Raw genomic sequence first — 17,702 nt, 5'->3', positions numbered from 1 at the left:
AAAACAACAAATCCATTCAGGATAGATTTCTGTCTATATTGACAGCTGTCATCATTTGTTAATTTAAATTATGATCTTTTAAAATTATTCATGCTTTATTTATCTTGAGTGAATTTGAATTCCGCACCCTTGCTCTTCCTGGAATGAGTTCTGTGGGTGGTGAGCTTGTTCAAGCTCAACTGCAGAACGTGTTCTTACAAAATTACTATCATCAGTGAGCTCTGGGTCCTACATAAGGTAGGAATGATTGACCTTAAAATATCTGCAAATACGTTCATTGACATAGTTCTGACAGTTTTTTGCACAATGGATGATAAAATCAAGTCTGGACATTTGGGTGTCTTTCTTTATATCATAGAATCAGCAATACTTTCTACCATCAAACTGTTATTAGGAAAGTTGTTACTCAAGCAAGACAATCACAGAGCAGAGGTAGGAGGCCTTGAAAGCTACCAGCATTCAACTTTCCGGTAGCAGAAAGCTATTATTCCTTCTCCCTATTTTTTTTTTCCTAATTCCAATCAGAATTGGAGGAGAGAAGGACAAGGGATGGCAGTGCTTTGTTAAGTGGCAGCAAGGAACTCAGCACGAGCAGGGTGACGCAGGCTCTAGATGAGCCACGGTCTGGGTCTGCTGGTTTGATCTCGAGGGTATCAGTAAGAAAACAATAAAAAGGCTCACCCACTGCTTGTCCTTCATGGGAGTAAGATATCTTTTAATTCTGAAACCTAAGTGCATTCTAGAGGAATTTGGCTTTTTAAAACACCAGCCAGCAAGTTCTTGAGATTCCAGGTCATCCTTTTATGTTGCTTGTACAGAGAGCAAGTATACATGATCTATTTCAAACCTAGGTCATTCACATATTTATTTAACATCTTTTGGCACTCTTGTAATGATGTGGGTTATATTATTTTCACTCTCCAGTGGTTACAGTGACTCCTCAGTCAGGTTTAACTAAAGGAGATTGGACAGAGAAGGAAAGAAAAGAAATGAAGGATGCCAAGCATTTGTACTGTGGAATAACATGGATTCATCATTTTGATGAATCTTTCCTTATCTCTGCCTGTTTCCATTGCAAAACAGGAAAAATAATCAGAAACATGGAAGCAGCATGACACCTGTTCCCCTCAAATGAGCAGTATCTCTACTGAACCAATGCACAGTCCTTCTGCCAGGAGAGAGGAAGCCCAGAGAGCGGGGACTCGAGAACAAGCACAAAGACCTTGGATTCTGTGGGCTGGCTACCAAGAGGGCTCCGAACGGAGTCAGGGAGAGTTCTCCAGGCTTACCCGGGCCCTGAAAACCCAACAGGTGATTTCAGGGGCAAATAAGACACTATTGCCCTGGCTGGGCAATTCCAAAGTTATCTTCACCCTGCTTTGAACTTCTTGCTGAATTCTTTTGTATCCTTCCTCCCCCATCACAATCCTTAGCCTAGTGCTCTGTATACACATCAGCCACTCAACAAATGTGGGCAAGTAGGGAATATGATACATTGAAATAGTTGGATGGAGGCAGGATGAGAGTCATGAAAACGCACTACTCAGGTCTGCTGTGGGGGTGGTCACACTGCAGCCTTCTGAACACCCCCTTCTGCTAAAAGGCAAGCCCATTCCTGCAGCGGGCAGCACTCCTGTCACTGCCGACATTGGTTTGCCGACTGTCTAGGCCTGGCTGAAACCTTTAAGAGCTGTACTGCGGTGTAAGACCCTTCCTACCAGCCCTCGTCCCTCTCTCTCATTTTCCACAGGGCTCAGCCCCGGCAGGCACACTCACCGCCTGCTCTCTGGGGATCTTGTGAGTGTCCCATGGTGCCCACTCCCCAGCTCTCTTTCATTTTTCTTACAAATTGCTAAGCACTCCACTTCCTATTTTAACAAATGAAGCTTCATTTTTCTTGTTGCTGGAAATTTCAAAAACTGAAATATAACAAGCTGCCTCCACCAGCTTACTCCCCTGTGCCCATTACAGGGGCTGCTCCAGTGACTCTGGCAGGTATAACACTGTCTTGGCACCTGCAACTCTGAGAACCTGAGCTGACAGGAGGGAAACAGACTTTTTCCCAGGGCTTAAGGCTATAAATCTGAATGTAAATAATGTATTAGGGAAAGAAAGGATAGAAGGCAGACATTCAGGAGAATTTCAAACTGTGCTCAACCACCCTCACTCTTCACCTTTTTTTCCTCTTCCCAGCCCTTTAGCAGGAGTCAGCCTACTTTTCTGAAAAGGGCAAGATAATAAATGTTTTATGCTTATAGGTGATATGGTCCCTGCTGCAGCAATTCAATTCTGCCATTGCAGTGTAAAAGCCCCCATAGACAATACATAAAGGAATGGACATGGCTGTGTCCCAATAAAACTTTATTTAAAATGGAGGCAACACAGCATATTTGACTTGTGGAATCCCTCCAACACCCCTTGTCTTTCAAGTTCATATTAGATATTTTCTTTGACTGAGTTACTAGTCATTTATTTAGGTCCTTGGAAACTGAGATCTTCTTAGCTAAAAAGAACAGGAGAATCTGTGTTCTGCATTGGCATCTGCTGCTTTGGATATGCCTCACCCTGCAGCTAGCATTTAAGACCTTCTTCTCTGGGGATCTTGTGAGTGTCCCGTGGTGCCCACTCCCCAGCTCTCATTTTTCTTACAAATTGCTAAACACTCCACTTCCTATTTTAACAAAGGAAGCTTCATTTTTCTTGTTGCTGGAAATTTAAAAAACTGAAATATAACAAGAGGATGACTACATCTTACAAAGGCTTCTAGCAATTACAATAGAAGTCACCATGGCAACTCCCATTTTTCTGGATTAGAGCATTTTAGAGTGGGAGCTGATGAGAGAGAAAAAAATGTTGCATGCAGCCCTGAGGTTTTGACTTTAGCTAGACAATTACCCTGAAGTTTTCCCAGAGGCGTAGGAGTTGGGGCAAAGGAAGCAGAGCCGATAAAGGTCCCACGTCCGAGAACAACCCAGGCAGGAGGCCAGTCAAGTGGCCAAGTATTCTGCTGCTCCAAGTGAGGCAGGAGGCTTCACTTCTCTGATTATACTTAACTGGTGGTGGGAACATGGGTATTTTGTGATTAGTGATTAAATACTTACTATTGCTTCATTTATGAGTTTGCTTGGATTGTACTATTCTTGAAGAACGGATTCTGGAAAGGGTACTGGGTCTGTTTGGATTACCTTTGGTACTTGTTGTCCCAAACTCCAAGACAGAAGAGAGGAAAATGGCCTCAATTCGTGGGCAGTGATGTGTGGTGGTGGCAACATAAACCTGACCCAACCTCTTGAGGAATATCTGAGACTCAGAGGGATTTCCAAGCCATCCCTTTGTCTCTTGGCCCTTCTTCCCAGTCCCTTTGTCCCTCCCTCCCTCTTCGTCCTTGTTGAGGACACATATGTCTACATTGTCCTCAACAATGGGTGTGTGTGAATATATATGCCTATGTATTTACATATATGTATTTACTGTAAGGAGTTGCCTTATGTAACTCTGGAGGTGGAGAAGTAAGTCTGAGATCTGTGGTCAGCAAGTTGGAGACCCAGGAGAGTCAATGGTGTAAGATCCAATTTGAGTCTGAGTCCAAATGCAGAAGATCTTTGTCCCAGGTTGTAGATGGTTCAGCAGAAAGCATTCTTATTCAGACTTTTATCCTATTTAGGCTTCAGTGAGCAACACACACATTGGGGAAGGTGATCTGCTTTACTCACTCTGTCAAGTCAAATAACCTCATCCAGAAACACCCTCACAAACACACTCAGAAATAATGTTTTTAATGGGCTGGATGTTTATGGCCTTCAAAATTCATATGTTGAATTTCTAACTCCCAAGGTGATGGTTTTAGGGGACGTGGGGTCTTTGGGAGATGATTAGGTCATGAAGGTAGAGCTTTTTTGGATGGGAGTAGGCCCTTACAAAAGAGATCCCAGAGAGCTCCCTTTGCCTTTCAACCATGTGAGGTCACAGCAAACAGAAAGCTGTCTCAGAAGTAGGTCTTCAGACACTGAATCTTCTGGCACCCTGATCTTGGACTTTCAGCCTCCACAACTGTGAGAAATAAGTTTTGTTGTTTATAAGCCACTCAGTTTATGCTATTTTTGTTATAGTGGCCTGAATGGACTAGGATAACATTCAACTAAATATTCAGGCACCCTGTGGTCCAGTCAAGCTGTAAAATAAGTGAAGCATCCAAGCAATTATGGTTGTTTTTGTCATTATTGTATTATCTTTTTATGTGGAGCTGAAATTTATACAAGTAGACCAGTCAGATAAACAGTGTAATAGATAAGTGTAAATGGCTAATATAGATAATGTGCATAATATTTTAAATTTCTTAGGAGAACACACATGTTATTCAAAGATTAATCTCCTTGTCTGAAAAAGTAATTTCAACCTCACTTTAAGGACATGTCTTCTCATAGGGGCACTTATTCAGGCATTAGACAACTGAGGAATAGATGATTCTTCTGTTGACTGAAAAGACAGTAGAATCAAAATAGACCAATGTATACAAATATTAGGACCCTCAAGTGTTGGGATTTTAATGCATCAGTTGGACAGTAGGCTTTTTAAACTGCTAAATTAAGGCAAAGTTATTGCAACACAAAACACCTTTGGATATGAGAGGAACGTGCAAAACATCACAGATGGTTTACTAAAAAAGACCTAGAGGAAATTCCTACTGTCTACAACAAAGCTGCAAGTGTTGAACACAGCTCCCTTCAAGCTGCCACTGTGATTTCATCAACCCGCAGCCTTTAGAGCCTGGGAGGACGTGGGTCTGTGCCATCATCCTCCTGCCTGCCTCTCCAGCTTTATCTCAGTCTCCTCTTTTCTCTCCTTTCTTTCTCTGAGGGGATGTTCTCTCCTCACTCCTGGTTAACTCTTCCTTATCCTTTTATCCTGACTTAGGCATCATTTCTTCACAGAGGGCTTCTTCAAGATTAGACCTATCTGGGATATGATTCAAGAGCATATATTTTCCCCTCTGATAGTATCATTTCTCATTTAATTATTTTTATTACTATATTTTTTAGTAACTATATGTACTAAGATCATATAAACTCATGAGGGGCAGGGCCCATGTTCACTCTCTATTTTTCAATTCTTACCACAAGTGCCTGACACATAGTAGGAACTCATTAAATAACATAGTTAATTGAATCTAAGATGCACTGATTGTAAAACACATCAGTATTTCATAAATCCCATGCAGAAAAAAACTACCAAACTATGACATGATGCTTTCTTATAATTTAGCACTTTTATTAGATCTTTTTTAGTCATATTTAGATGTACATTTTTATCATATATCACTCTTATACATACATGAAATGGAAAAACTGAGATAAATTGGTCAGTACATCTCCTAAATGTCTTCATATTCAGAATCTGAATCATCTGATTTATTTTATTTTTTATTACAGTAAACTATACATAACAAAATATAGTATTTTAACCATTTTTATAATGTACAGTTCAGTGACAATGTGTATATTCACAATGTTATGAGATTTATGCTTTAACACTTAGTTAGGGTATTTTTTTCTTCCCACAAAATGTTATCCTCTGTGCCATCAAGAGCATTGCAGATAACACATCTGAAAAAGATGATCTACTATTGTTTCTGAGAATTTCTTACAAACTTCACACCCATTTCTTAAATATTTATATACACATGCTCAGGCGATGACAACTCCCTTGTGACTGCTGCTGAACCAAAGTGATTTTAAGATGCATCTCATTTCCAGAGTTGCTAAAAGTAAAAAAAAAAAAAAAAAGAAAGAAAGAAACAACAAACATAGCATTTGCCAATGACGTGTAAACTATGTAAATACATGTAACGAGTTATATGCACTTATGTAGGTAGGTAGGTAGGTAAGTGGCAATAACATTTTGTGCTCAATGTGTTTGTGAAAAATGGAAAGTTGATACCTGATGGGTCATAGACAGGCCCACCGGAGAGCTGTAGAGCTCACGACAAGAGCATTGCGCCCCCCTCTCCTGCTTCCTGCCTCTGAGGGCTGACGGCAGATGATGCTTTTGCTTACATGGAAGAAACTTGGCCCTATTTCTTTTGAGCTCTGACACTTTCTCTTCAGCCTTTTGTCCTCTGACTGTAACAGCTGACTGAACTGAATTTGGACACAATGACTGAGTCTTGATTCTGTTAAGTCTTCAGGCCACCATAAATTTTATCTAGTCAAATCCTTTTATTTTATGAAGGAGGAAATTTGATATCCATAGAGCTAAGGGAAAACTTGGTCATAGTCACAAGTGAATGACTATAAAGCAGAGTAAATCAAGTAGATCCTCCAGTGAAAGGTCTCAGGTTAAGCGCCTGGGAAGCCTGAGTACATGCTACATACATCTAGAGAACACATGGCTTGAAAGCATCAATGATGGGCTGAATCCTGTCCACTCAAACTTCGTATGTTGAAGTCCTAACACCTAGTACCTCAGAATGTACCTATATATGAAGATGAGGTCTTCATAATTATGGTAAAAATGAGGCTGAACCTAGTCCAATCTGACTGGTGTTCTTATAAGAAGAGATTAGGACATACAGAGAGAGACCTCGGGGATGCCGCGCGAAGATGGCCACCTGCAGGCCAAGAAGAGAGGCCTCAGAGGAAGCCAGCCCCGCCAGGCCTTCAGCTCGAACTTCCAGCCTCCAGAACTGAGAGAAGAGAATTTCTGTTGTTTGAGCCCCGCTGTTGGTGTTTTATTATGTCAATGCTAGCCAACTCATACAACATCTGAATGAGGGATGAGAAGAGGGGGTTCACGTTTACAAATGTGTGGAGAAACATCTTCTTGAAAACTTGCAGCAACATTGGGCTATTAGATGCTATTGTTCAAGGAGTCTCCGGGAAACTAAATCCCCCTGCAACCTCAGCACTCATCTTCCCAGGCGCTGTAGGGAGGTACGTGCCCGAGGCAAGACCACAGCGCTTGTTTCTAGAGTGGGTGGTGTGGAATCCCACAGAGAATGCTGGTTTTCTTGGGGGGATCAGGACAAGGGCTTCATTCCTTGCCCTGAATTCACACCCATTTTAGTCCCAAGTTAGTTATGCAAGAAAATAGTATGCAGGAAAAAAGAAAATGCCATTCTTGGTTTTTTATTTCTTCTTGAGTAAATCTGAGCTTTTTATATGACCCCATAAAGTAACCATTTCATCAAGATTTTAAAATTTATTGGTACCTAATTGTACAATTTTTCCTAACTAAAAAAAACACATATTTTGTAGTTATTATAGACATTTTCTCATTTCGTTTTGTTTTCTCTCTCTTTTTCTCCCCTATTCTTAACTGCCTCAAAAGAGAATTTAAATCCTCTATTGTATTTATTTCTCTTAGAACCTCCAAAACATTTGCCCTCACATGCTGCAATTGTCTCTTCACCTCTGCTCTTCATGTGGGTTTCTTTGTGTCTTAGAGTTGTGTTCTTTCTCAGGCTTATTCCCTAATTCTTGTGATAGATCTGTTTTAGACCTATGCTCTTCTGAGTGTTCATTATCGTTCTCTACTCTCCTGTCCTGCTTATGCTGTATTTAACTGGCTTGTTTACTCTTCTTCGAAGGAAATAGACCCAAACATGGTACTTAAAACAAATACAGTATATGGATTCGCACTGATCTCATTTACCAGTCACTTAGGTATTTGTTCTGGTTGTTCAGTCTTTTCATATGCATGACAAGAGAGCAAATGATTGCAGTTTCCATTTCCATTTCTGGAGTTTGACGGCTTTTTACCTCACATAACCCTATTGAGGTTCAATCACGTGACACCACTTCTCAAGCTCCCCCCACCCCCAACCCAAGTTGCTTTTGTAATATTTTGAATTAGTGCCCTAGGTGATAAAGAATAATATTCAGAGTATTCTGCTCCCTGGGTTCTTCATGCACATGCTTGAGACCTGTTCCTATGTCTGGCCAGTTGTTTTCTGAGTGTTGCAGTCTCTGCATGGACATAGAAAGAGATAAGATATTCTGAGGGAAGGCAAAGTGTGAAAATATCATCTTGCTTGCTTCAAACACTAGAATCCATGCAGCAACAGGATTCATGCTCAGTGTTTTAAGTTGGTTCACATCCTCTTTTTGAATGGGGCCAACAGTGAGGAAATAAAATATGTTTTCCTTTCCATTATCTTGCTTTTACAGAACAATAGATTTGCTCTCTTTTCAGAATCAAAATACATGTGGGACAATATTTGTGTTTCCCAGTTCCATTTCATCATCTTAATTCTAGTTTTAGGCAATTGTGAGTTTTCATCTTTTTCTCTCTAAGTGGCCATCTGTTTTAATATTTTACTTCTGATATATTCAGAGTGTCTGAAATATCCTAAGTACTCAATAATTAATTAATTTAATAAATGGGCGAACATCTCCATTGTATTACTAGATTATTAGGACACTTAGCTACAAAAACATCTAAACTAGGCTTCCCTGTTAAAGTTGATTTTGTTAAATTTTAGTGCCAATTTTATTTCCCTTCTACCTAGTAATATGGCTATAACAAAACCTGATGCTTGATTTGAAAACTTTGATACTTAAGAAATTATATCAAGATCAATCATTCCTTCCACAAATGTGTGAATGCCTATTTAGGCTGGCATTCTGCCATGGTAGAATTCTTTCCAACCCCTTGGGGAATAGGGGTTTCAGGGTGGCAATATAAATATGAAGGACACAGGCTAAATATGTAAATATGTTTTATTTTAAAAATAATTACAATGTATTGTGGCATGTAATAGAGTTACATAAAATGTGCAATGAGATACAGAAGGAGTGACGTTTAAGTTATGTTTTGGGGTCTTTAGAGAGAACCACGAAAGCTAAGAGTTATAAAGGATGGAGATTCAAGGGGGGAATATTTCTGGAGAAGGTAGCAATACCCAGAGTTTGGAATGGTCAGGGAATTGCATGTAGTTATTTGCCATTGAAAAAAAAGGGGTGAAAGATAACTGGAAGGGTTTTGAAAATGCAGTTCCTGTGGGTCACTGCAGAGAACTTTTACCTACAATGCGTGGATTGTACTAAATTCAGAATGATGGTGGACTGTAAGCCCCACTACAATGCCTGGGGAAGACATGTGAATGTGGGGCTATGAGAAGTATGTGTGGGGAAGGGTTATATAATTGGATAAAGCTTCCCTTGAGAAGGTGGATTTAAATAGCTTTATATAGGTTAGAAGGGAAAGTGCTGTGAGAATTATTATGTGCCATCAAAAGAAATGTGTGTGCTCATAACAGTCTGAGCTGTGTTTCTGCTTCCATCTGCCAGCAGTTGTTTGGTATCCCTTGGAGTCATGGCTTAAAACACTGGCTCAAATCCAGGAAAGGAGAAGTACAGATAAACTACGAATGCTCAGAGACCAGAACACAATGAACTACCAGTGAAATTTCTGGGGAAACACCGTCACAGATTTTCAAGGGCCCTGAGCCCTTGTCAGAAGACTGTTAGAGGAATAATGTACTAAGGGAATGTATAACCTTAATTTGTACATATAAAGTTGGAAGTCTATTATTAAGTAATAGATTAAAAGGAAGAGTGGGCCCAGACAAGCAGAGTCTGATGATTATATTAAAATCATAAAGAATGGACCCTGAGTTTTATTCAAAATGTAGGTTTTATCTCCAGAAACTCTTACAAAAACCCTATTATGACTGTATCAAACCTCTACCACTTTATTTCTAACCAAAGTCCCCTCCTACCAATGTTGGCCTCACTTCTTACGTCCCTTACATGTGCCTTTTGGCATAATCTAACTTCTGAACTTTTATTTTTTTTATATTGTATTTAGAAGTGGCACCCATTGCCATGATCTCTACAATTTAAATGATGGTCACACACACACACACACACACACACATATGCACACACACACAAACACACAGAGGTAATTTAAAAATAACTTTTGTATTTAAATCAAGAGACTACAGTATACCCAAGAATGTTTTTGAGTTTTTATTTATACAGGTGTCTAAGCGTCTTGCAGGTGGACATATAAAAAATTTCACTATTTTGCTGTATCTTTTAGTTACTCAAATGACTGTGCAGCCCAGTGTGAGTATTTATAGTGCTGAGGTAACACTGTTAAGATAAGAATTCATCATGACCCTACCTAGTTGCCATCTGCCACTGGATGTAATGAAAGGTACCATGGGTATGATAATACTCAGGCTTTTTTCCTTAAGGTAATTTCATCTCTGGACTTCTTTTGAGAAAGAAACACACAGCATAATAACCATGAGGGGGCACTGCTGAAAGGCACCCTAGTCCTGTGGGGGAGGGTCAAGAAGAAGTTGGAGCTGCTTTTTTATCTAAGAAGTTTAAATAATGCCTTAAAAATTAAACCCAAGTAAAAAAAAACACAAATAACAATGAGGCAAATGCCATCCTTTTTTTGTTGTTGTTACCAGGCATTCAAATTAATGAATGAATACACTGGTTTAATTCTGAGTTTCCTAATAAATTTGGCAAAATGAGAGACATGTTGCCTTTATACTGTCTAATAAGAAAAATAATACCAATTCATCCACAGAGATGAACTTCAGTGGCACAAATTCAAAGAGGCATCCATTGCATGAATCTTTCTGTAAGGGCTTTGGGGTAACATATCCAGCAATGTTTTCAATTAGGATTTTGCATAATGGAGTTTCATATATCTATTATCTATAACAGGTGAGGAAATAACATTAAGGCATCACTCAGGGAAGGCATTTCGGCAGGAAAATGAGATAGACTCAGAAATATTATTTTCTAATGGTCTTAATGCAGGGATTAAGTTCAGAGAATCTAGGAGAATGCCTAGTTAAAATGCCCATTATATTATTCTCTGACTTGTGAGCTGCTTAAAATGATCTCCCAAATGATCTGAGTCAACTTTTGTTGTTTATCTGATGACAGCCTGGAGTAGAGCTATTGTCATATATGATTTATTGGTTGAAATGGGACTCCCATGTTCAACTCTCAGGAGTTGAGCATTCTGTTGATACCTCCATCTGCTCCTGTGACATTTCTCTCTTTTGGTTTGTCAGTGCCCCTTTACTATTCAGTCTAGATGTTCCCTCTGCCCATCTTCAGTGTTCGTGCCTTTCACTGTTGTATTCTCACTGTGTGAGCGCTTCCTGAGACACAATATTCACTCTCTTCAACCACCATGCATATGGCGATGACATTTCAATCTATATTTCCAGTTAGGGTATCTCTCCTGAGAGCCAGGCTTCTAATTTCTACCACATCTCTTCCTGGAAAAACATGTATTTGTAGGAATAGGTATTGCAAGCTGTGTCTTCAAAATCAAACTTAACAGATTCACTCTCACTCTATGTTTATTAAATTGATGCCACTATTAAACTAGTCCCTCAGTGGGGCCATCCGTCTGGGAATCATCTAAGCTGTACCCCCTCTGCTTGTCTTTCATATCTCACACTACAGAATTCTGTCAATTCCCATTCTTCTTCCTTCATGGGAGTCCAGGAGTATATGATACTCTTGTTAGTCCAATTAGTACATTATACTAATAGAATTTTATGTCACATACATAAAATATAAATTGAACTATTTTAATAAAAGCCTCCCCTGTTCCCCCATACAATACAGTACTGGATTGGAGCCCCTTATTAGAATGGAATTTTATATCATCTTTGCTTCTTGGCACTTATTTGTAGATGCTAAATGTCTATTGAATAGATGTGTAATGAGACCAAAAAAAAAAAAAGTAATCGAATTACGAATGTTCCTAATTTTCCTATTTTTAAAAAGAAGTTAGAGTTTTTTTCATTTCATTGCTTTCCCTTCCCTCAGCTGCTTTGGTGGTTGCTGCCTGGCTAGTCTGGAAGGTTCTTTGGGGTTTTGTAACAAAAAATTAAGAAGAAGGAGAGAGGGAAGAGAAATCTTGAGATAGGGTTTGAGGAGGAATTACTCAGAGAACCTTTGGAGGAGATTTGAGAAAGTAAGTGTAGTACATGAACAAAATGGATGTGACAGAAAAGCGATTTCAGAGCATGTTCTAGTTTGTCAAGAAATCCCACTCAAGTGTTCCGAAATGGAAATAGAGGAAAAGAGATATGCAGGATAGAATTTGAAATTACTTTGTGGTTGCCTAATTGTGCATAGGCCCTGACAAGAGTCACAGATTCACTGCATATAAAAATAATTGAATACAGAATATTATAAATAAGCAAATAAAGGAATGAATGGGTAAGAAGAGCCTGACCACCATTGTCAACTGGAAGGAGGGCATTTCATATCCAGGTAAAAATTACTGCAGGTTGTCCACAGGTAATGGGCTATAACTAGAGAATTCTGTGGCATTTAATTTAGAAGAGGCAATTTAATTAAAAAAATTTTTAGAATCAGGTGATAATTATTTCATAACAGTAAATTGCTTTAATAGATCTGTATTCTAATGAGCCTATTGAAATAAATTTATATGTGAAAGCCTGTCAAAACACTGAATAAATTGATCTGTTTGATAAGGTTACTTACCATTTTCCAGTTAAATTATAACTTTGTCAATATAATAATTTCAATTTTAATATATTTGACATGGAGCTTTGTGAGTATGTATACATTTTGTTATGGATAATATTCAGCCAATATGTTCAAGTACCTTTATTTCACCTCCTAGTTATGATGGTACACTGTTAGTAACTTGGCAAAGAATGATTGCTCTAGCAGATGCAGCTAATCACCTGGTAACTATTTAGATATACATCATAGATTGGGGCCTTCAGGACATAAGCCTTGACTTTCACGTCATTACTAATGGATTTTTTTTTGTCATAAGTTTATTTCTGTTCACTGTGATGTGAGCAATTTTATTAGAAAGCAGCCTCAAGGAAGCATTAATATTGTAAGAGTGAGAGAATAATGATTCAGTTTGGTTCACAGGTGGTCCCTCTTTATGAATCTGCAATATGATGAGTGGTTGATAAAACTGAAAATAATCTTGACTTATCTTTATATTCTTAATAATTGTCTCACTATTGATTTCAAGCAGAAATATCTGCTGAGTCCATGTGAAGGATATTAGATTTAGAAACCCAGTTGTCATCTTTTTTGAGGAGAAAAATGGAGTAGGAATGTCTAGTAGGGCAACTGACTTATCATTACCCATGGTTTTCCTTTACCAAGATGATACAGGGAACACTTTATTTTGAAGAATTAATTGGATAGTCTGGCAAACGTATGATTCCATCACTACAGACTAGTTGTGAACGACTTGATATTTTCCAGTATAGCGCTGCCTTCCTGCTCCTCCTTCTTAATTTGGATATTGGAGTTACTGAACCCCAGGATTGGGGTCCCTAGATCATAGACCTGTGCTGTCCAATGTGGTAGCCATTAAATATTCAGCCAATATGTTCAGGTACCGTTAATTCAAACATTTGAAATGTGGTGAGACTGAATTGAGATGGGCCCTAAGTGTAAAATGCACACCTGATTTCAAAGACTTAATTTGAAAAAAAAAGGAATGTATTTATTTAATAGTTATTAAAATATTTTACTTTTTATATACATGATGGAAATAATTTCACCTATTTCTTTCTAGTTTTTGATGTGGCTATTAGAAAACTTTAAATTACGTATGTGGCTCACATATTTCTCTTTGAATAGCATTGCTTTAGACCACAAAGAAACGGTCATGAGATTATGAGTCTAGTGGTATAATCTGCTTAGATGTCAGTGGAAACGTGAGCTTTAATAATTCTATCAGCTCAAAACATTCTGGTAATAAGGGTCTCCAAATATATACCTATTATATTCTTTTTTTTTCTTCTCTTGATGCTAAAGTGTTGATAAAAGAATTTGCTCTTAAGTCTTTGGTAACTGACTGACTTATTGTTGACATAATGACAATTTGGGGTAATCCAGAAGTCACAATTACATTCTAGGCAAGGTTGGTAGGCTATCTGATCTTTCAAGGTTTGGGAAAGCAAAAATTTCAGCTTCTCTGATGGAAATGGCTTTGAACTAGAAGTCAGAAGACCTGGGTTAAAGCCAAAGCTTTCTCGGCCACTTATAAAGTGTATGTTCTCCAGTAATAAATAATCTTGCTGGGACCCAACAATATGTTTCCATATCTCTAAGAAAGGGAAAATTAATAGCAGTGTGATTTATCCACAAAATTATTGCAGTAAATGAATTTGTAATTGTTGGAGTGTTCTGTAATCATAAAGCCTTATTACATATATAAAGTATTGTGATATTATTCCTTTTCAATATACAGTGAAATTGTATATATATTTGTTTTATTGTATTTTTTGAGAGGAAAAATACATATATGTATTTATTTAATAGAGGTCTTGCAGAGCCTAAACTGATACTTACTTTCACTCTCTGTTCTTTGAATCTATGCAGAGATCCAACCTCAACTGTTTCTGGGTTCAGTTCTACTGGGGCTCATTGCTACACTTGTAAATAACAAACTTAGGTCTTTTTCTGTAATAACTTTAGACACTGGCTGATAACCTCATGGTATGAATAGAAAAGAATCAGCTTGCTAACAACTGCACACTTTCATCCTACTTCCCAAGTTATGTAAGCTATGTAACCTATGTCACTATTTCATGCTTTTATTGCTTCTCTGCTTAAAGTTAAATAATATAATTAATTGCACCTCTCACTCTTTTTCACTAGCTTAGGTAGTGTCTTTTGGTTTCTCCTTGTATAAAATAAAAGCATTAGGCAGCCTACTGCATCTTTTACCTCTCCTCTTTCCCGCTATCTCATAACTATGCCATTATTTCATATCTTCAAAGTTCCAGTTCATCCTTAAATTTTGTCTTCTGAATGACTCCAAAATCAAGAAGCTAGAAGCACATCTCACATTATCATGATTATGTAAAGTGTATTCACAGGAGAATTCAGCACTGAGGTTTGCTTTCCCCCAAAGGGTCTTTGGAGAATTCTGCTGAGGTCCTTCTGGTGGACTTAAAAAGGCATACATAAGTATGACAAAAGGCTTACTTATTCCATTCCAATAGACAGTTTTATGTATAAGATGATAATTACAGTACAAGGTGCACTTGAGTCATTATAGCTTGCACCTTCCTGATTATTTTTGCCTATGTGAAACTTCATAGTGTCTTTTAGAGAGTAGTGGAAACCTGCCTCCCAAGGCCTGTGATAGGAAAGTACAGATTGCAGTTGGTTATTATTGCTGCCCATCACCTTGGGTGAAAAGATGAAAGCAGATTACTTCAAGGGACAGGTCCAGTAATATGTAGAACTGGACCTGGATGTATCAATATTTTAAAAATCTACCCCTTTTAAAATGCAGTTAGAGTGGTAAGTTACAGAAAAATTACGGAAAGCCTCAAGCCTTTGAAACAATAGAGGAGAGAGACTCAGGTGGCTGAAGTTTGCAAATCCAATGTGTGTCATAGTAGATTATTAATTAAGTTGAGTAGAAAATACAAGAATTTTTCTGGAAATCTTTAGATTAATGTTTGTATCTTAAAGGTGTGACTATTTGATTGCTTTGGTAAAATGCCTTATTAATTGGGCTCAGCAAGAAGGAATCTTTCTTGATCTTTGGTCAAAACTACCACCTAAACTAGGTTTAGAGAAGAAAATATAATCATGAGGTCCTCTGGTGGACTTAAAAAGGCATACGTAGGTCATTAACGGGTGCCACTTGAAAGACACTACCCTAAGCATCAAAATGATATATTCTCTTGGAAATATTCTTGACTATGTGTTTTTCCCTCCTTCCTGCATTAAGAAATAATTTCAAAAGCAAAATAAAAAAATCTTCTGTTGTATCTTCCTTTAACCTTGTCTTGCCGCCAAAAGATACTACTTGGCCAAAATACCTTTAGAGTTTCTTCAATGCCTATAGAAAAAGAGGCAGCTCTTCCAGGATGTGGCTTCTCTTTATGCTCCAACCTTGTATATGTAATTACTTGTCAGCTCTCTGCTATGTTTAATTTTTTGCTGTCTTGAAGTTACTGTTTCTCATGCCTGGTTTATATGCTAGGCAACATGCTAAATGATTTGCATGCATTATTTTACTTATTCCTTTCAGAAACTTACTATTGCCATTTTAGAATTGAGGGGGTAACTGATGGAACCTGGACTCGAGCTCATGTTGACTCGGAGCTCACTGTACCACTGCATGCAGCTTGGAGAGCAAGCGATGTCCCGTAACATCTAGCTTTCCATTGAAATACTTCAGTTCACCTGCCCATGTTAGCAGTAGGTTAAGCACTCCCTTTGAAGCTGTTTGTCTTATCCTCCATACCAGACCATAAGCTCTCTCAGGGAATTATCACTTATGATGTCTTTTTTGTAAGTCCTGTGCCCAAAATAATTTCTTGAAATTGATGATGATGATGATGATAGCTATTACCATTTGGTATTAACAGGTGATTTCAATTTCTGCTCCCTTCCTACACACATTTCTTAAAACTTCAACCTTTGAAAGCTTCCCACACTTTTCTATACAGGCAGTTTGACTTCAGTTTCATACTTTACACTCTGAACCTCCACAGAGTAGGAAGCTCAGCTGTCAGAACTTCACAGTCATTGTTCTTCTTTTGAAATAAAAATTCATGCCAATCCTAGGGAATGGGTCATATCCCAGTAGTAGAATGGAGCTGAGACTGAGCCCGTCTTTCTAGGATGCCAAATTTCAATACTTTCCTGAGCCATAATTCTTGGATAGCACATGAATTATTTAAAACCTGTCTCTCGTAGCACACACACACGCTGTAAGTGGGACTGCACTCAGCAGCTAAGTGGGCTTTACTGCAAAGCCAGAGCAATGCTCATCTGTGCCTCTTCCAATCTATCAACTCATCTAAGCTCTTTGAGATAATTAAACAACATTGCAATGGAAACAGCAATGTAGTGGCTGGCAGTTTTTGTATTAAATGCTACCATTTGCTTTAGTTTTAGTTCCAAGCAAAATGCTGTTAATCCTGCATGGTGCTTCCATTTATAACTCAAATGCACACAGCATTATTACACTGTACTGTGACACCAGCAGATGAAGTCCTCTCTCTGCTAATATAGCCAGTACCCCAACGAAGTTTTGTATTTTATCAGAGCCACTCATGTGCACACACAAACACATGAGGCTTGGTTTATATTTGTGAGTAAGGAGGTGCACAAATATCAGACACACCTGATAGTAGAGAAGACCAATGAAGAACAGGCCCAAAATGTAAGTGCACAGGTAAGGTTTTATACCTCAAAACACTGCAAACATTATCTTGTTTAAAGTGTGCTGAAATTCAGGTGATCCAAGCTTACATTTGGTCAAGAAATTAAACATTTCCCAGAAATCAAATCCATGTTAAAAAAAAATTCTTTCAAATTACTCATCCTTACTGTCTTCCTCCTCATTATCAAAACACATCCCTAAAACCAATGATATTCAAAATATCTAGTCAGAGGTGTATGTGAGTGTCTTGCCTGAGGGTTTCAGCCCTGGGCAAGTTCACTATGGATTTGGGGAGACCGAGAAATGACAATGGAACGTTCTTGGGGTAAAAGGGTTTATACCTGGCTTTACTTTCCCAGCATCGGTTGAGCACTAGAATCACATCTGCATCCAACAGTCTGCAGGTCTATGATCCTCGTTCATCTCTGTCTCTTCCAAGAGCACTCAGTCAGTAATAGCTCATTGCCTATGGGGTGAAAGCAGTAGCTTAGCAGTAGGCCAATTACATCATCAAGTAGTTT

General features: G+C 38.4%; 1 protein-coding gene across 2 annotated transcripts in view; it reads right to left on the bottom strand.

Annotated features, from left to right (window-relative positions):
- Positions 1-5,247: 5,247 nt before the first annotated feature.
- The window catches only part of EMCN (endomucin), a 118,459-nt gene continuing 106,004 nt past the window's right edge, over positions 5,248-17,702 (bottom strand). Inside the window, exons 12-13 of one of the 2 annotated variants that reach the window (XR_012131643.1) lie at positions 17,523-17,647; positions 5,248-7,964 (exon numbers count right to left, since the gene is read on the bottom strand). The gene's annotated coding sequence lies outside the window, so the exon portion shown is untranslated. Of the gene's footprint in view, positions 17,648-17,702 lie in introns of both variants that reach the window. The other variant, XM_073237247.1, reaches the window with a different exon arrangement.

This window comes from Manis javanica, chromosome 5 (assembly GCF_040802235.1).
Source record: "Manis javanica isolate MJ-LG chromosome 5, MJ_LKY, whole genome shotgun sequence".
In the NCBI taxonomy this organism is placed as follows: domain Eukaryota; kingdom Metazoa; phylum Chordata; class Mammalia; order Pholidota; family Manidae; genus Manis; species Manis javanica.
Note: the sequence above shows the minus strand (reverse complement) of the source record. Positions and strands in the feature narration are given on the sequence as shown.